Consider the following 21,507-nt stretch of genomic DNA (forward strand, 5'->3'; position numbering starts at 1 on the left):
CTGCCACTCCATTCAAACTCCTCCTAGCCGCGGCCTATATAGCATCTTCATTGCCAATAAAATTTACTTTAATCCAGTATGCAAATTAACTCGCAAGTACTCCGAAGGCAGTCCCGAGCCCTGCAAGTGATCCAGGTTCCGCTTGATAATCTTTCCTACCCACCCCCCCACCTGCCTTAATGTTGATTGACAGTCCCAGCATTGTGATAGTTGCTGCACATGATGATTTATGCTGAAATTGTTAATCAACACCAAGGGGAGGGAGCTAGGCAGGGTAAGAAAGCGAGATCTGGTGCACTTTCCAGACTTGGGACCCCCCCAGGTAAATGCAGGCCTGTTTGTATACCAGATTAAAGTTCATTTTAACATCAATGAAGATGCTATGAAGCTATGTGTCCACAAGTTTTTAAGTGCCCTACCAAGTGCTGGGAGTCATTTGGTACTGCACTATAAGCAGTACAAGTCTACGTACAAGGTGAGCTGGAGGATTCCTCCTTTTCTCTTCAGTCATTTGGTAGGCTTAGTTCCGATAACAGATTCCCTTTAAGGATGAGGGTCACTCCCACATTCACTCCCATATTCTTACTAACTAACCTAAAACACTCCCCACAATTTCAGTCATGCCTCTATAGTGCCATTTACGCGTTTCCTGGATGGAGATAAAGTCCAAGCCAAATTGATCAATTACCGCGGTAAATAATGTACATATTCCTGAGATTTAGTCCCTTTCACTACTGGTAGCATAATACTATAAGTATGGAAACCATTGTTCATACTGGTTATGATTTACGTCAGCTGCCCACCTTCAAGTGTGTACTTACAGACTGTTTAGTTCAAGAGAGAACACTGATAGTGATTGGCACAATAGATTGCTGCTTAAAAATGTGGAAAAAATGGTGTTCATAAAAATAGATTAAAAATTATTTATAAATTCAATGAAAAACAACTAGTAAATTCTTGATTTTTGTAAAAAATATATACTGTATATTTTCTTGTCATTTTGACACAAATATCCCCAAGAAATTGTGAACAAAGTCAAGGGTGACATCCATTAAAATTTTACATGTAAACATTAGGCTGTTAAAATTGTGATCAGAAATTTTATGACTAAACTTTTTTTGAAAAAAAACAATAAGCTCTTCAATAGTTTTTGGTGAATGTCTTATTTGCCAGAACTTTGGGCTTGTAATATCTACATATAAATTTATAAATAACTAAAACGACAAACGTGTAAACCATTAAATGTGACACGGTCCGTCAATTTTTAGTTTATACTTGCTGGACTCTACAGATCTTGCAGGTCTAATTTCATTGCAGTGTATAAATTTACAAGTCCATCTAAATAAAATGCAACGCCAGCTCAATAAGGGCACAGCCAGACGTGGCACAGTTTTTCCGCTGCAAATGTTGGTGCAGATTTGGGGCAATTATGCAACGAATATGCATATTTGACAGGTAATTCGGACTTGCCACAGATTTCAGTTTTTGCATTGCAAAGGCTGAAATCCGCACTGAAATTCCGCTGCTTCTCCGCAACAGATAGTGCATGCTGGGGAGGGAAAATTCTGTACCGCAGCCTATGGTCCGCAGCGAATGTAAAAAACGTCCGCTGGAGAATTCCACTGTGGACTGTCCGCAGCGGAATTCCACAGCAATTCCGCCACGTGTGAACATGCACTTACAGCTGAATCATGTTTTATCTCACAGCACGTATAACTCTATATCTTCAAAACTTACATATCAAGCTCCTTGACTAGAAACTAAACCCAGTACTATAAAATTGATCTCAACTCTTTTACCTTGATGTAGAATGGAGTTTTTTTTTCCCAGAACGTTCATATTAAACACTATTAAGGGCTTGCACTTATTTGACATAGGAAATTTGCAAACAGAATATTAAAGTTGGTAACACAAAAGAGTTTTAATAAAGCTAATTGACATAATTGAATTTTTTTTTTTACCCCGAATCCCATGGGTTTATGCCTCATCGATTTAAAGTAAGCTTTACTTCTCAAGATAACATATCAATAAATTGTTCTAATTAGAGCATCTGGCACAATGTGGGGAAACTATTTTTCGGAGAATAGATGATACAAATATGTTCTATAGAATTGGTTTATTAGTTGTGTGGAGATGGACAAAAAAAATTAAGAACCACCACAAAATGTCCCTTGAATGTCAAACAGAACAGCCAATCAGGAGTGTTTTGTCACTTGCAACATAAGGCAACCCTAGAGCTGGATTATAATTGGCGCTAGAAGTGCTTCAGGTCTTGCCGGTGGGGCCCTAATTGTTTCAATAATTAATTAAAGGGGTTGTCCGAGATACCATCATATTTTCAAAAACCCCTTTAATGCATGTAATTTATAAATGTAAATACATTTGTAATATACTTACATTTTCCAAAGTAGCCCCGTTTCGAGATCCTGCCGTGGGAATCTAGTGTAACAGAATTATGTTCAATGCCTGTAGTGTCTTGGGGTAAGAATCTACTTTTCAGCGACCTGAATTTTATTACTTGCCATTGATATCATGTAGAAAAGGGTAAGAATTGTTAAAAAATTATACATCTAGGGGAACACTGGTGTGTAAAGGACCTCATATAATTTTTATATACAAACCATTATTACTATAAATTATGTAGGGAAATATGAACCTCTCCAACCAATAATAATAATAATAACAACCAATGATCGTTGGTAATTACAATTATAATTAGGATACTATTATTTTTTAAATATATATTTGTTGCAGTACAGGTGCATAAAAGGCAGTGAAGAATATTTTCATATGAAAAAGTAAAAGCCTCATTTATTCCATTTGATGTATTCAGCGAGCCTCTTACTGTAATAATTTCCTAATGAAATTACCCCATCTGCGGCCTAGTGTGACCTGGCAGATGTGCCGAAATTTCAGACTTTTGACATCACCGTTGTGGACATATGTGACGTGTTTGGACAATGGAGTATCTGTGTGGGTGTTTATGGAGCGGATATGCTTTCAAAGCTGCTGACTTCCTGTTATAAGTCTAAATCTTAGTAAATCTGGCCCACTATTTTTTTTAACCTGCTGCCCCTACCAGGTATCTTAGTAATTGCTGATCTTCTCTGGTTCTGGAGAGCTGTGTAGCCTACTTCTGCTCTGAGTAGTTTCATAACATCTGGTTCCAGATTGGCAAATTTACATTCCTATAGCGCCAGTCCCTTCTGGAAATTTACAGACTTGACAGACGGCCAGTCAGGGCCTGGGTGTCACCTGCACGTTAGGAGGTCCAATGCTTTCCATTTTTTGGTAACAAAATAAATAAAATGCTTCTTCTATTTACATGATGTAAAATGGCTCAAGTATTGGTCATGAACAGCCGTGCTCAGAGAACTTGAATTTACTATTTATTTTTTGAAATCTTGTATGAAATACTATTTCCAAAATAAAATGGAATTAATATCAAAGTTGTCATTTGTTTTACTTATTTTTGCAAGCTTATCATGTTGCCATTTCATTTTGTTTGTTGAAACAATATGATTGACAAACAATTTTCATCTTATATGTAAGACAAAATGAAATGATGACCGTTCTAAAAGAAGAGAAAAACATCTTTTAGGCTCTGTTAAAGATCTGAACGACAACTTGTTTATTACAAAAGCCACACAGTGTGAAAGAGTCGACATACGAAGTGAGGATTTGTCAGCTACAATCATTCCTATTATATACTGTATCTCAATTGTCTCCGAAGAAAGTAAGCAGTGTCATCAGTAAAAATTCAATTAGCTACATATCAAATAATATTTTACAGACAGATAGTCAATAATATGAATTCATTTTTATTTATTTATTTTTTGTGGTAATCACAGGATTACTCATGCACTTCCCAACATAGAGATCAGCAAGCAATATTACCACATTTGCCCCATTGGTATTTAATATTGAGAACTTCAAATCATTTGAATTTGTTTCGTATTATAACCCCCAAATTATCTAAACATAAGATATATAGCAAATATATATGTGATTTTGGTATATCTATTCATGATTGAATAACATCTAAAATGATGCCTAACTTATCTATAATCTGTCTATTTATCTCTCTTCTAAAATCTGACAAAATATTAACACTTATATAGGAGTTCATGATGCCCAGGAAGCATATCAGCTTGGTACATAAAGAGCATCTTTTGATCTTGCCGTATTTCTTTTCACCTTTGATGCCTGCTAAAGTCATAATTTTTTATTATACAATATACACCTTTCAGCAATAACCTTAAAACCGCTGACCGGTGAAGTGAATAACATTGATTATTTTGGTACAATGGGACCTGTCATGGGGTGGGATATATTAGGCAACAAGGTAACAGTTCTTGTTGATGTATTAGAAGTAGGAAAAATGGTCAAGCATAATTTAAAGTTAGAGAATCCAAAAAAATGACAGATCTTTTGGGGTGTTGCCATTATGCAGTGGTTAGTACCTACCAAAAGTGGTTCAAGGAAGAACAACCGGTGAACCAGCATCAGGTCCATGGGTGCCTAAAAGGGTTTTCTGGAGAGAGAAAACTGATGGCCTATCCTCATGAAAGGCCATCAATATCTGATATAGTGGAGGTCCGACTCTCCTCACCCCATAGATCAGCAGTTTAAAGTGGCCGGGGCACTTGTGCGAGCGCTGCTTCCCCTTCCCTTTACTGCTCAATACGGTTGAACAACCACACAGTTGTATCAGCGGTGCACTATATTATATCCTTCTCCTATTCAAGTAAATGAAAGAAGGCTGTAAAACTGTGAACCACCACTACAAGTGTGTCAGCATTTGACAGTATTGAGCAGTGTAAACGATGAAGTGGAAGAACCGCTGGCACAAACGTCGTGGCCCCTTTAAAACAACTGATCAGCAGGAGGGTGCCAAAAGTCAGACTACCACTGATCATATATTAGATCAAGCAAAAAAACAGCAGCACTGGACAGTTAGATTAGATGGGTGCATGCCTCTTGGGTCACAGTCCAATGACCCTTGAATATAGAGGAAGGTAGAGAATGAGGCAGCACGACCAATTTAGTGAAAAATAAGGATCCTGTTTATTCCACATGCAACATTTCAGCTCAGTATAAGCCTTTCTACTGATCATTTATTGATGGCCTATCACCTGCGGATAGGCGATTAATTATCTCTCTTCGTAAAACCCCTTTTAGGCTCATTGATGTGCGTGCGATGTGAAGGCAAGCCCTTCTAGTCCGATCAGAAGAGCTACTACAAGACAAATTGATTAAAAAGTTAATTCTGATTATGATAGAAATGTGTCAGAACACACAGTGCACTGCAGTTTGCTACATTTGAAGCTGAATAGCCGCAGACTGGTCAGAGTGCCTATTCTGACCCCTTTCCACCGCCAAAAGCATATACAATGGGCACATGAGCATCAGAACTGGACTGTGGAGCAATGGAAGATGGTGGCCTGGTCTGACGAATCACATTTTAATTTACATCATGTGGACGGCCGGGTGCGTGTGCATTGCTTACCTGGGGAAAAGATGAAAGATGGCACCAGGGTGCACTATGGATAGAAGAGAAAACAGCACAGGAAGTATAAGGCTCTGGGCAATGCTCTGCTGGGAAACCTTGGATCTTGGCATTCTTGTGAATGTTATTTTAACACGTACAGTACCACCTACCTAAACATTATTGTAGCCCAAGTACACCCCATCATGACAATGGTATTCCCTAATGATAGTATCCTCTTTTAGCAGGATAATGTGCCCTGCCACACTGCAAAAAGTGCTTAGGAACAGTTTATGGAACATGACAAATAATTTGAGGTGTTGACTTGGTCTCCAAATCTTTCAGATCTCAATCTAATTGAGCTGCTGGAAAAACTAGTCTGATCCATGGAGGCCCCACCTTGTAGCACTTAAAGGATATGCTGCTAACATCTTGGCACTAAATACCACAGGATGCCCTCAGAGGTCTTGTGAAGTAGATGCCTTGATGGGTCAGAACCCTTTTGGCACCACAATGTGGACTTACACAATATTAGGCAGATGGTTTTGATGTTATGGTTTATCAGAGAATATATTATATATTAATCACTTTTGATCAGTCATTTCTTCATGCCTTCAAATTTATCAGAGAAAGGAGCATCCTGTGGTCTGGGTAGTCCACCAAATAGAAACTCCAGGTAGGGGTCAGATCACATGCTCTTTTACCAGGGCTACCAAATTGAGTAGCTCTTGTTAAAAATTAATACAAATAAACAATTTTGCAAGAAATCTAAAAATCTTTCTGTATTACGTCCCATTTCAATATAACAATATGATTATCATTGACAATTTCCAAGTAATAATAATGATAACTGCCCAGTGAAAGTCCTCTTTTGTCCTGCTTTTAAACTGTATTTAAAAACACCACCCTAGCGCTTCTTAAATGTAATGTGTTTTTAATGGCATTTTTACATGCGTTTTTTGGAGGCGCTTTTTATTTAGTGTCATTTGTACGTTTTTCTGTCAAGTCTTATAGAGAAGCCAAAAAAAAATACCATAACCAATGCATGGTGTATTTAAAAACAATGCCCCTAGACCCAAAAATGACACAAAAGTAACATCTGGCTGCAGTCTTTTTACCTAAAAAAAAAATTGTGAAATTTGCAAATGAAAATGCCAGCAAAACGCTTTGTATAAATCCAGCTTGTGTGCACAAACTGATCAACAAAAAATGATAAAAGTATAATTTATTATTGATGAAAATTTGGTCATTCCTACATAATAAAAGTGTTATTGTTTGGCATGTTTGACTTTTCCTATAGAATGAAATTGCATTTGCAAATGCTCTTGTAGATACAATTGTAATAGTGCAAGTGACAATCCTTGGCCGTAGTGATTGATGCACTGGGGATCAAGGTTGTCAACCTGATATGTTTCTCTTTCAGGACAACTTATCCAAAAATCACGGACAGCAAACAATTTTTACGGACAATTTGGAAAACCACAATGAATCATAAAGATAATAAGTAATATATGTCTATAGCTTAGAATAGTGATATAAACACACTCGCAGCATGTACTGTGACCTCAAAACCAATGATAATTACAATCTTAATAATTGGTACAAACTCATTCAACTTAAAAAAAATCAAGCACGCATTAATTCTTTTGAAAGGACACTGGAAAAAAACAACTTAGTTTTACGGACTGTCCAGGAATTTATGGACGGTTGGCAACCCTGCTGGGGATTGTTGCGTTGGTAGTATAGAAAATTGTGACATGGGCCTTTACAATTGTTGCAGAGCAAATTTGAGGTTCACAAGAGCCTTTCTTTTGTGGTAATAACCTTTAAGGATATTACAGACGTTGCGAGACTTTTATTATATGCCACCTATATGCTATTAACTGAAGTCTGTGATCCCCAGCCACCGGTGAAGCGTAGGTTCCATTAGGTTCCATTAATGTTATTTACCATAGACTACCTAGGTTATCAGTCTTTTCTTTTTTCTTTGCCCTAAAGTAAAAACAACTGTTTTACAGAAGGATAGATAATGCTCTAAACCAATTATCTTCAGAGAAAAAAATTGAACACAGTGAAGCTATTATTTCATCATATGCTACAATGTGTTCTGTACAGAGCTTGATGTTCCAGATAGAAAGCACGTCAAGCAGGAGTACTTGGTTTTTTTGTTTTTTTTTTAAATATTGGTCAACATATTTTGTAGGTACAGAGATTGTATATTATTAATGCCATTATGATTTATTGTTCAGTTGGAAATTACTATTACTGGCATTTATAAAGTTTTATGCTAGGTTAAAATATGGTCAAAACTAAAACTACATTCTCAAGAAACATGTCCGTCTATCATTGTAGTATATATCAGATTGCCAACAAACTGAATATTTTATTGAAAGTGTCATTAGTCTTGAGAGTAGTGGGAAAAGTGGAATGAATCTTAAAAGAGAAAAAAAAAGCAGAAGTTCCAGATGCAAAAGTGCACAATAGGATGAATAGATCAAAGGCTAGCCTTTGGGAAACAGGTCCAGAGTAGGCAGCTTCCTTAAAGGGGAAATACACCCAAAATTTATGTTTTGTTCTACCACAGAGACCTGTCAATACATCACATCAAGGAGTGTGTAAGCTTATATAACTGATGATTTCCAAAACTATGGAGCCCCCAAACAACTTTGCAACACAAGAGATTTTCATCAAACCCTTTTGTGATGTCAGAGATTTTTAGTGAATGAAATCTCTCAATGGTATCTATGGATTTGAGAGCTTTAACACAGTTACAACCCCATCATTTTAAATAATGGTTGATGTGAAGTGTTGTAAATAAGGCGAGGCGAATGCTGGCATCTTAGGCTACATTTGCTTGAGTCTGGTAACAGGATGAGAGCCTGCATGCGTCATCTTGCCAGGTGGCTGCACTTTGTCTAAAAAAGGGTGGTAAGCTCGCCAAATAGTTTTCATCATTGGGAGAGAGCTGGGAGTGACCGGAACTGCATTCTGTGAACATAAGAGTGTGATGAATTGAGGGAGTGAAACTCTTGACTGTGCTGCGGTGGACTGCAATTAATCATTGTATTGACTCCCCTATTATATCACTGCACTGCTGCTCCCTGAGATAGGGCAGAAATAATCTCTTCAGCTACACTATATGCATAGGGGAAAGGGGGGCATACTGAGGGTGGCAAAAAGGGGGTCTCAGAGCTGCCAGGAGGTATTTGATAGGTGATTATGTATTCTTGTAGTTCACAATAAAAACAATAAAAAACAATAAAAACAATACTTGCTTTAAAGAAAAAGCCCAACCATGATGCATTTATTATCTTTTTAATACCATTTTAAATATGTACATGGATATTTCATAACTTAAAAAGAAAAACTTAAAAAGCATATCATAACGGGAAATCTACACAGCTGTAACAGAACAATTCCAATATAGAAGTAATACCAACTATAGTTAGACAGAAGAATGTAAGGCAGCACTACCAAATTTGTGAAAAAAATTATCCTTTTATTCCACGTGTGTGCGACATTTCAGCTCAGTGTGAGCCTTTCTCAAGCATAAGGCTGGAATCAAACGAGCATTTTCGGTCCGTAAAGGACGGAACGTATTTCGGCAGCAAGTCCCAGACCGAGCACACTGCAGGGAGCCGGGCTCCTAGCATCATAGTTATGTACGACGCTAGGAGTCCCTGCCTCTCCGTGGAAATACTGTCCCGTACTGAAAACATGATTACAGTACGGGACAGATGTCCCGCAGCGAGGCAGGGACTCCTAGCGTCGTACATAACTATGATGCTAGGAGCCCGGATCCCTGCAGTGTGTTCGGTCTGGGATTTGGGGCCGAAATACGTTTCTATTTCGTTACCTCTCTCTTGTAATTTGGAGGTGTTTGACCATATGTAGGGATCACCTAGCCATTGAACGTGTCCTGTGAGACTTGTGTTGTTTATAAAAAGTGCATGTGTATTTACAATGTGTACTTTATATGTGTATAATGTTCTTATGTGTATGTACAGTGAAGGAAATAAGTATTTGATCCCTTGCTGATTTTGTAAGTTTGCCCACTGTCAAAGACATGAACAGTCTAGAATTTTTAGGCTAGGTTAATTTTACCAGTGAGAGGTAGATTATATAAAAAAAAAAAAAAAGAAAATGACATTGTCAAAATTATATATATTTATTTGCATTGTGCACAGAGAAATAAGTATTTGATCCCTTTGGCAAACAAGACTTAATACTTGGTGGCAAAACCCTTGTTGGCAAGCACAGTAGTCAGACGTTTTTTGTAGTTGATGATGAGGTTTGCACACATGTTAGATGGAATTTTGGCCCACTCCTCTTTGCAGATCATCTGTAAATCATTAAGATTTCGAGGCTGTCGCTTGGCAACTCGGATCTTCAGCTCCCTCCATAAGTTTTCGATGGGATTAAGGTCTGGAGACTGGCTAGGCCACTCCATGACCTTAATGTGCTTCTTTTTGAGCCACTCCTTTGTTGCCTTGGCTGTATGTTTCAAGTCATTGTCGTGCTGGAAGACCCAGCCACGAGCCATTTTTAGTGTCCTGGTGGAGGGAAGGAGGTTGTCACTCAGGATTTGACAGTACATGGCTCCATCCATTCTCCTATTGATGCGGTGAAGTAGTCCTGTGCCCTTAGCAGAGAAACACCCCCAAAACATAATATTTCCACCTCCATGCTTGACAGTGGGGACGGTGTTCTTTGGGTCATAGGCAGCATTTCTCTTCCTCCAAAAACGGCGAGTTGAGTTAATGCCAAAGAGCTAAATTTTAGTCTCATCTGACCACAGCACCTTCTCCCAATCACTCTCAGAATCATCCAGATGTTCATTTGCAAACTTCAGACGGGCCTGTACATGTGCCTTCTTGAGCAGGGGGACCTTGCGGGCACTGCAGGATTTTAATCCATTACGGTGTAATGTGTTACCAATGGTTTTCTTGGTGACTGTGGTCCCATCTGCCTTGAGATCATTAACAAGTTCCCCCCGTGTAGTTTTCGGCTGAGCTCTCACCTTCCTCAGGATCAAGGATACCCCACGAGGTGAGATTTTGCATGGAGCCCCAGATCGATGTCGATTGACAGTCATTTTGTATGTCTTCCATTTTGTTACTATTGCACCAACAGTTGTCTCCTTCTCACCCAGCGTCTTACTTATGGATTTGTAGCCCATTCCAGGCTTGTGCAGGTCTATGATCTTGTCCCTGACATCCTTAGAAAGCTCTTTGGTCTTGCCCATGTTGTAGAGGTTAGAGTCAGACTGATTAATTGAGTCTGTGGACAGGAGTCTTTTATACAGGTGACCATGTAAGACAGCTGTCTTTAATGCAGGCACCAAGTTGATTTGGAGCGTGTAACTGGTCTGGAGGAGGCTCAACTCTTAATGGTTGGTAGGAGATCAAATACTTATTTCTCTGTGCACAATGCAAATTAATATATATAATTTTGACAATGTGATTTTCTTATTTTTTTTTAATATAATCTATCTCTCACTGGTAAAATTAACCTAGCCTAAAAATTCTAGACTGTTCATGACTTTGACAGTGGGCAAACTTACAAAATCAGCAAGGGATCAAATACTTATTTCCTCCACTGTATATGATGTTTGTATGGAATGTGCATATTCTTGTGTGTCTGTGATGTGTACATGTATATATAGTGAGTTTGATGTGTACATGTATATATAGTGTGCGATGTATACATGTGTATATATATATATATATATATATATATATATATATATATATAGTGTGTGTGTGTGTGTGTGATGTGTACATGTGTATATATGTACTAAGCTTGGTTCTGGTGTTCTGGTGGTGGTGTTGTTTGTTTGTGTGTGTTTGTTTGTGTGTGTGTGTGTGTGTGTGTGTGTGTGTGTGTGTGTGTATGTACTAAGCTTTGCTCTGGTGCTGTATATATGTACTGAGCTTTGTTCTGGTGCTGTATATATGTACTGAGCTTTGTTCTGGTGCTGTATATATGTACTGAGCTTGGTTCTGGTGCTGTTTATATGTACTGAGCTCTGCTCTGGTGCTGTATACATGTATTGATCTTGGTTCTGGTGCTGTAATTATGTAGGATATATTTATAATACAAAATTGCAGAGAAGATGTAATTGTTGCAATTCATTGTATATTAAATGGCAACCTGCCAGGTAGTTTTAACCCTTTTAACAGCCACCATGCGGTAATAAATGACCTAACAATATTTCCAAACATTCCCCTGTATGTTTGTTTCAGATGCAGCAAAAACTATCAAATCAACCTTTAAAATAGTGCACAATATATGCTAATTACTCATTAAAGGCTCATAGGGCGATGCCGCTATCCTAAAGAGTCACATAGTCCTAACTCCAAACCCACCCTTCCATGTTTGGTTGACATCCCCCTGGCTGTTCTACATCACTACCAATCTCCTCCAATTCTCTTGGATACGCCATTACCTTGTACTCCATGAGCACACACCGTTCAGCGAGGTTTACTCGGCCAGGCTTTAGCGCTGCACCGCGCATGCCAGGGGAGTACAAGGCAATGGAGAAGGCTGGTAGTAATGTAGAACAGTCAAGGGGATGTCAATCAAGATCTGGGGGGGCGCCATTTCAATATTTGACTCAGAAAAGCTAGAATCGGCCTTGGTTGCAGAATATTTCTGTAACAAAATCTGTCACATGTGACTGCACCTTATTGTGCAGGCCTATCCATGCAAACAAGTACTGGTATGCATATTGAAGAAAGCATAAGAATTCTTAAGGTTAAGTTTAGGTTAAAATTAGTTTGTAGCACTTACAAATCAGCTGTTAGCTGAAACACACAAAGTATAGGACTTTTCTTTGACATTTCTTCAGAATAAAATGAAATAACCTTTAATGTTTATGCAGACATGGAAGTACATTCATTGGAATGTATGTATTGGAGTGATGTATGTGTGATTGTCAAATAACTCACAGTTATCGCGGTGTTAACTCCTTAACGGATGCACACCATTTTTTACAGAGTATTCTGCAGGTTTAGAATAGAGGCTGCATGGGGAATTTGAGCTTCAAATGCCCAGTAAAGAGGGCAGAAAATTTTCTTTACAAATTCTGCCTTCTCAATCTGTGTATACATAACGCTCATTGAACGTTGTGTATACTAAAAGACTCCCACGATCACGTGATCACCAGGACAACTGACAGTTTACAGTGCTGCTGTTAGGCCAGGATCACACACACAGGTTTGATGCAGTTTTTCTGGTAGTGTTTGGCTCAGGTTTTTTTTAGCTAAAGCCAGAAGTGAATCCAAAAGGAAGTAAAGATATGAAAAAAAGACTAATGCATCTCCTTTCTTTTAAGTCCATTTCTGTGTTTGGCTCAAAAAGCTGAGCCGAAAACTACAACAAAAACTTACCGTATTTTTCGGACTATAAGACGCAGTATAAGAATAAATCTTGCTAAAAAGTCCCTGCGTCTTATAGTCGGCAGTTAGGGGACCCGGCGGTGATCAGCTTATATATCACTGTGGAAGCTGCATATGGTCATACATTTCCTGGGGAAATGAATGGTTGTGCTAAAGCTAGAGTCATTTTTTTATTAGTGGTTCTATGATCTGATTAATAGAGATGGGGACCCCCTGTCTATGATGTCCGGGTTTTCCAGTAGGGCATATGAAAAGTAATCTTCATGTAAAAACCCCTCACGGCGAGTCCTTATACTAAAAGTGACCAAATTAACATATTATATACATTTACAGTAGTGGCATGTGTATTTATTGAAAAATGACTCACTCTGTTTGCATCCCTCTCTCCTGTGGCTCTTTTCCTTACCTGCACTACTTTTGATCTTACCAATACATCAGTCAATCCTTTATTATAGCATGCACTACTCACTTTCTTATGATATCCCTCCCCAATGAGTGGAAGGGCTGTGACTTGTGGGGGATTAGGGGGAGCCAGCCATTAGTAATACAAATTTTCATCTCGTTTACTTAGTTACCCCAAATTTCTGCATAGTTTCACACACTATAAAGGTCTGTGACAGGATGATCCGGCCATGCAGCTGTGTGTTCAGGCTGTGTTGCATTAAAAGAATCTGGGCCAGATGTAGAAGAAGACTGGGAAAGCGAGTGACTGAAATCAGAGAAGACGTCACCTGTAAGTCACTGAATGTAGTTGTTTATTTTACCTTTGACAGCGTCTGATCATTACTTTATTAATTTGTCCAGTCTGCAGTGTGGTCATATTCTGCAGACTGCCTGTGTGGTATCTGGAACAGTTTGGTGGTGTCATTTAGTCACGGTATGGTGGTGTTATTTAGCCATGGGATGGGGGTGTTATCCAGTCACTGTGTGGTGATTTTATCTATTCACATTATGGTGGTGTTATTTAATCATGGTATGGGGGTGTTACTTAGTTACAGTATGATGGTATTATTCAATCACGGTATAATGGTCTTATCTAGTCACTGTATGGTGGTATTATCCAGTCACTGTAAGGTGGTGTTATCCAGTCACTGTACGGGGGTGTTATTTAGTTATGGTTTGTTGGTGTTATCGAGTCACTGTACTGTGGTATTATTCAGTCATGTTATAGTGATATTATTTAGTGATGGTATAGTGGTGTTATTTAATCACAGTATGGTGGTATTATTAATTCACAGAATAGATGGCGCTATCCAGTCATGGCATGGTTGTGTTATCCAGTTACTGTATGGTGGTAACATTTAGTCACTGTAGTTATGATTATCTTGGGGTAGGGCTAATATATGTATACAGATTCCAGATTCTTGTGCAGCATATTGTCCCCTGTATTTCCCAGCCCATGAGTCTTGGAGAACATGATCCACACCACTGAACACTAGGACCTGCTTGTGCACTAGGCAGGAATGCCTTGTGTAAATGTCACTCAGGCATTTACATTTATGTATTGTCCCACCGATAACAATTATTTTTACGGCATTACAATTGATGTTAAATTATACTGTCGTTTTATTGTTGATCTTCTCCTTTGTTAGCACTACCAATTATTATTACGATTGCTCAGCTTTGCTTTGTTTTAGCGATCGATGGGGGTCTTAGTGCTCGGACCTGCACTGATCCAAACTTCTGATATGTCACTATGACATGTCAAACGTTTCTTAACCCCATAACGCACCAGGACGCAGGAAGAGAAGTATGGAACTCCATACGCTGCGGGTGTCGGGACAAACTGCCAGGAACAGCGATCACGCTGTTCCTAGCTGGTTAACCCCTCAAATTCTCCGGTCAATCGCTACCGCTGCATCTGAGGCGTTGAAAAGAGGGGGGTGGCCGCGTCTGACAGCTCATCGTTCCCCCACAGTGAGGTCAGGGGGTGGAGATGGTTTTCATGGCAGCCCGGGGGCCTAATGAAGGCCCCCAAGTCTGCCTTCAATCTGCCTCTGCTAAGCACTGCATGCGGCAGGGCTTAACAGAAGCCTGTAAAAATGACAATATACAGCAATACGTTAGTACTGCAGTTTATTGTACCACTGTAAAAATAAGTGAAATAACGTTTTTAGTAGTAAAAACAAAAAAAATTATAGTTAAAAAAAACAACCTTTTTCCCATTTTTCCTCCAAAGTAATCTAAAACATAAAAAAAGTTAACAAAATTGATATTGCTGCATCTGTAAAAGTCTGAAATATTACAATATTGTAATGTCGGGGTAGGGAGACAGACAGGTGAGCCCTAATCTACCCGCCACTCAGTCCCTGCCTACTTGCACGGCCCGTCCTAGGCGACTGCGTACAACTGGGCGACGGTCCCTACGCTCAATATGTGCACGACAGACAAACAGACAAGGGTACACAGAAGCTAAGTGAAATGGGGCAGTTGCCCACGGCAACACCATGAGCAACAAGAGTAGTGAACGAGCCGAGTCAAACCAGGAGTGTACGAGGTACCAAACGCAGAGCAGGAGCGTAGTCAGTAAAGCCAGGGTCAGTAGTATTAGCAGAGGTCAGTAGTATTAGCAGGAACAGCAGAGCTATGAAACAAGAGAGAATCACAGGCAAAGACAAGAAGCAAATGAAGGTATACATAGACCGAGGGCAGGAACTAGAAACGTCTGGCAAGGCTGTGATAGGTTCTCCCATTCCTCAGCTTACCAGCCTGAGTGGTAGCAGCTCGAGTCACTCTATCAGACCTAGGAGCAGATGCAGACTGATTAACCACGGGCGTCGACACAGAAGCTGTGTCTGGCAGATCATAGATCCTTTACAAATATAGTGTTATTTAACGCGCACAGTGAACACCGTAAAAAATAAAAAAATGAAACCGCCCAAATTGATGTTTTTGGGTCAACTAAGCTACCAAAACGTTTTCATAAAAAGTGATCAAAAAATAAAAAAGTTATGGCTCTAAGAATGTGGTGAAACGAAACAATTTTTTTTTGAACAAAAAGTTTTTTTTTTTTTTTAAAGTAGTAAAATATAAAAAAAAACATATAAATTTGATATCACCGTAATCGTATTGAGCCACAGAATAAAGGTAAGTTGTTGTTTTTACCACACGGTGAAAGCTGTAAAAACGACACCCAGAAAAAAATGGAGGAATCACAGTTTTTGGTGCCATTAAAATCTACAACTCCTCCAGCCAAATATAAGCCCTCACACCACTCTATTGACGGAAAAATAGGAGTTATGACTCTTTGAAGGAGAGGAGTGAAAAACGAAAATGAAAAATAAAAAAATGGCTCGGACCTTAAGGGGTTAAAAGTATAAAATGTTTTTATATTTTAGATGCATTGGAACTATAAAAATATTTGCTTCAAAGGTGGACCCATAATGCAATTCAGGCTACAATTTCATTCTATTGCTCACAGAGGACACAGAGCGCTAGCTCCCACATCTTCTAAAATTTGGAGGCAGGGTGGGTCACTCAATATGACATCTACTTGTCAACTCCCCCTACTTCATACAGCAATAAGGCCCCAAGCACACGATCGTAAAACCGCGGACCATACTACGTTCCGCGGTTTTAGGGACCCATTCAGTTCTATTGGCCGTGGACACCTTTCCGTAGCGTAACAGTTGGGTGTCCGTGCGGTAGAACCGTGCCGGGAATTATGGAGCATGTCCTGTTTTTCATATTTTACGGGCAGCCGTCAGCGACCGGCCGTACCTGCAATTGCGGGCTGTGATTATGGGCAAGGCCGTGTGCATGGGGCCTAACATGAAGGACAGGGTCAGTGGTCTCCAAAGATTATAGCATACATTTTTTTATTTTTTTTTCATACAATTTTTCTTATGATTTTGATTTATTATTATTATTAATAATAATAATAATAATTTATTATGCATTATTATAATAATTATTATTAATCATTTATTATTTATTATTAATATTTTTATTATGTATTATTATCATTTAGATTATCTTATTATTTTTGTTATTATTCGTTTTCTTACATATATTATTTTTCTAAATCATAAAGTAAAACAATAAAATGTTTTATATAAATTAAACAATATCAATAGTTCTTAGTGCTGATAAGACCATATCCTTGTACATGTGTTTCTACACTTTATACTTCTTATATTTCAAGGTGTTATTATACATAGCCATATAGGTCTCGCGCTCCATGAAATCCATTTTCTGTCTTGTGTTGCAGAACGACAATGATGCTGTTGACTGACAATGGCTTTAACTTAGTATTTGCCCTCTATACGGCTTCTTTTCAGAGCTGCTAAGAAAGTTAATCATATGTAAGACACAACTGTATAAGACAGTTCTGAGGTACAAGTCATTATTATTCATGACACAATTGTTCTTTTCCCAGGGGTAGCACCATTAACAGCCATCTAAAGTAACCATGAATGTGTGTCCCGAATGGAAGTTACAGCTTTCTACACGAACAATGAAAACCATGGTTCTTATCATCTTGGAGGAAATATGTGTTCATTCACAAGCTTTTTCCATTAGCTCAGAATCTCAAAGCACATCTAATACTAAGAACTAAACCTAAATTTCTTTGACAGAATAATGGCTGCATCTCCAAGCAAAGAAAATTGTTCTAGTTTGTTGCATGGGGGAAATGGAAATGATTGAATTGCAATATTTTAATTTGCCATTGTGAGTTGAAGTGTGGAAAAAAAGTATCACATCATTACTGAAATGACATTTAAGAGCTTCCTATTATCATATTACCTGTCATTCTAGAACAGTTTTCTGCTGCTGTTAGAACTTGATAATCTGCAGTGAAGGGCATTTCAATTATTTGATCTGTCTTGTAGAATTGATATGAGATACTTTAATGTATATGAAACTTGGAATTATGTTATTTATTTTACTACACTATTTTTACTCTTTCATTTGATATACGAAGGTGCAATGCAGATTGCGAAAATAATGTCAACAGTTTCATTGGCTCTTTCAAATTGCGGCATCGGACTGGCATTCCATGGGGCGTTTTGATTGCGTTTTAAGGCATTTTAACTGCAGTTTTGTAGTGATTTTTATGTGCTTCTTAATTGCTGTGAAAAACGCATGGTAAAAACTGCATGCATTTTACCGCACTGTGGTTTTCGGCTGTGCGACTATCAGGGTATGTGCACACGCTAGCTTCCTTTTACGTCCGAAAAGACAGACTGTTTTCAGGAGAAACTGCATCACAAAACCGCATTTGTTATGTTGTGATATGGAACAAAAGGAATTATCGTTTCCCAATATGAAATGCCACTATGAGGCTTCTCCCCTGTTTACACGGGGAGATGTGCTGCTGACAAACAATCATATTTTAGGCAGCATAAAAGATGCGACCAGCCAACAAACGATGCATGTTTATCAACTGATTGCTGCAATGTTTATACGGGCCACTGATTGAGAATGAGTTTTCATATAAGTGCACGTTCATCCATCATTGGCCCGTGTAAAAGGGCCTCAGGATAGGCCATCAATATCTCACCGGTCGGGGTCCGATTCCCGGCGCACCCGCCGATCAATTGTTTTGAAGGGGCTGCAGCGCTCATACGAGCACTGCTTCCCCTTTATTTCCTGTACTGCTCACATAGTGAATCACCGACACACTTGTAGCGGCGGTTCACAGATTTACAGTCTTCTCCCATTGAAGGGAATGGAAGGAGGCTGTAATACTGTGAACAGCTGCTACAAGTGTGACGGCAATTCACAGTTTGCGCAATACAGGAAATTATGAGCGCTGATGCCTGAGGTGAGTTCCTCAACTCATCTCTGCCTCTTCATAGGTGTGGCCCTTTTCTTATTATTAATGAGGCCTCCGGGATTCCATAGAAGTAAAGTTTACTTTACATGGAAACTGAAATCAAGAAATTCCATCAGAGATTGTGTCACTGTCCGTGGGTATGTGGACCCACTAGGCCGCACCGCCATAGCGGGGAGGTAGCTGGCCAAAACACAGAGCACCCCAGCATTACAAAGTCCCGCACTAGGGTACCTGAATAGTCCAGACAGTGGCCGAGGCTTTGGCACGGATGGAGGTGGGTGCAGCAGGTTACACCAGACGTACCAGATGACAGCAGGTGCAGCACGTTGCACCAGACGTGGTGGATCACACTGGACGAGGAGGATGGCACTGGACGTGGCAGTTGACAGCAGGTGCAACACGTTGCGCCAGTCGTGGTGGATCACACTGGACGTGGAAGATGGCACTGGACGTGGAAGATGACACAGCAGGTGAAGTAGACACGACTCCAACAATAGTAGGCACAGGAACAAGAACACAGCACGGGATACGGGAACAGATAACAGGGCATGGGTAACAACTGAAACGGGAAAACACTAAGGGACCATTTGCAAGACAGACTTGGGATACACTAACAACGCTCATGCAAGGATCAGAAGGGCAGGGCCCTTCTTATAGTCTAGGAAATAAAGTGTAGTTGAGGATGATGATTGTTCACATGTGCGAGCGCTGGCCCTTTAAGACCGGGTACGAGCGCGCGCGCACCCTACAGGACACAGCAGACCGGAGCGGAAGTGAGCGCTAGCATCTCCTAGGAAGGAGATGCGAGCTAGCACTCACGGATCCATGGCTGCGGGCGTCGGGAGGTGAGTAAACCCAACGGCCCGCGGCCATGGACGCTACAGATTGCTTCTGGTAAATGACAATGTATTATCCTGCTTTATGAGGACAAAAGCTTCACTCTTATATTATGGCTGCAATTTTTCCTTGATGTACTGTAAAGCAGTTGCCTTGTCTTAAGTTTTTTTATATACATTGGTGCTTGAAAGTTTGTGAAATTTCTGAATAAATTTAGTATGTGAACCTTTAGGATTAGCAAATAATTTTAAGGTAAAATTAGAGTCATGTGTATTCACATATATACGGCCAACATTGAGGTCCTTAAAAACCCACGACATAGTGTATCTACGGCACAGGTTTTAGCTGGCTGCCCAAGCGATAGGGCAGCTAAATGTTGGGTGCTTATCAGTGAGTGACTGCCAGGGACACTGAAGAGACGATAGAAGCAGCTTTCACTGCTTCTGTCTTCTCTGATCGCTTGTACACAGTGCTCAATGAGTGTTGTGTATAGAATAGAGGCAAAGGCAGCACTGCTGCCTCTCTTGGTCCCAGTGATCATGTGACTGGTCACATGGTCGCCAGGATTCCATTAGTGAGAGGCCGCCTTTGGGTCTGGACCCAGCACAGCCCTAAAAGTGACAATTGTCACTATAAGAGGGCTGATTTCCCCTGTAACTGGGGCTTCTGTACAGCCCCAGTTACCGTGTAAAAACAATGTGTAAAAGAAAAAAAACTAAATATAAAGTCCCCCAAAGGGCTTTTCTGACCTTTGAGGGATAGACCATAATAATAAAAAAATACAAGTAAAATAAAGTTCAAATGAACAAAATAATACTTACACATAAAATACCCACCCAAAACAAAATGTTGTCCACACCAATCATTGTCATAACGCTAGCGCTGACCCAATTACCCTAAAACAGACATGTAATATATTAATTTATGGTAGACAATGACAATGACAAATAAAAGGTCTATTTTAGGGGAAAGGTATAATATTACCTGAGAAATTTAACTGAAATGGAAAACAGCATATTGATTTTACTATTAATTTCAAACTATAAGCCTGAAAATTCTAAAAGAGCGAAAAGGATGTGTATAAAAATGATAAAAAAAGAAACCTGCAAACGTCGCAAAAATCACGTAGCTAGCTCAACAAATAAAAAAGCTAAATCCGTTCAACTAACGCATGCTAAAAATGGCTAAACAGTGTCTGGTCCTGAAGACTCAAAATAGCTTGGTCCTGAACCAGTTAAAGAACAGGGATTTATCAGAGTCTGATCTTCACAACACATGATCGCGGAAGTGTACCATGGCGCGAACAAAGGAGATTTCTGAGAAGAGTTGTTGATGCTCATTAGGCTGGAAAACTTAACAAAACCATGTTATTTACAAGTTTCTGACCACTTATAAAATATGTTCAAAGTGCTGCCCATTGTGTTGGATTGTCAATGCAACCCTCTTCTCCCACTCTTCACACACTGATAGCAACACCGCAGAAGAAATTGCCTTCAGATGACCCCAAAGATAAAAGTCTAAGGGGGTCAGATCGGGAGACCTAGGGGGCCATTCAACTGGCCCACGACGACCAATCCACTTTCCAGGAAACTGTTAATCTAGGAATGCTCGGACCTGACACCCATAATGACATAAATAACTCATGAAAGAATAAAGTAACGTTAAAACCAAGCACACCATTGTTTTTCTTGTGAAATTCTCGATAAGTTTGATGTGTCACATGACCCTCTTCCCATTGAAAAAACTAAAGTTGGATACAAAATGGCCGACTTCAAAATGGCCACCATGGTCAACACCCAGCTTGAAAAGTTTCCCCCCTCCCATATACTAATGTGCCACAAACAGGAAGGTAATATCACCAACCATTCCCATTTTATTTAGGTGTATCCATATAAATGGCCCACCCTGTATATATAAAAGCAGTTGGCTCATCTGGGCACTAACTGAACAGCAGCTTTCCTTGCCTGTTATAAACCATGAGTACTGTTTTACTTGGATCAGGC

Source organism: Rhinoderma darwinii, chromosome 4 (assembly GCF_050947455.1).
Source record: "Rhinoderma darwinii isolate aRhiDar2 chromosome 4, aRhiDar2.hap1, whole genome shotgun sequence".
Taxonomy (NCBI): Eukaryota; Metazoa; Chordata; class Amphibia; order Anura; family Rhinodermatidae; genus Rhinoderma; species Rhinoderma darwinii.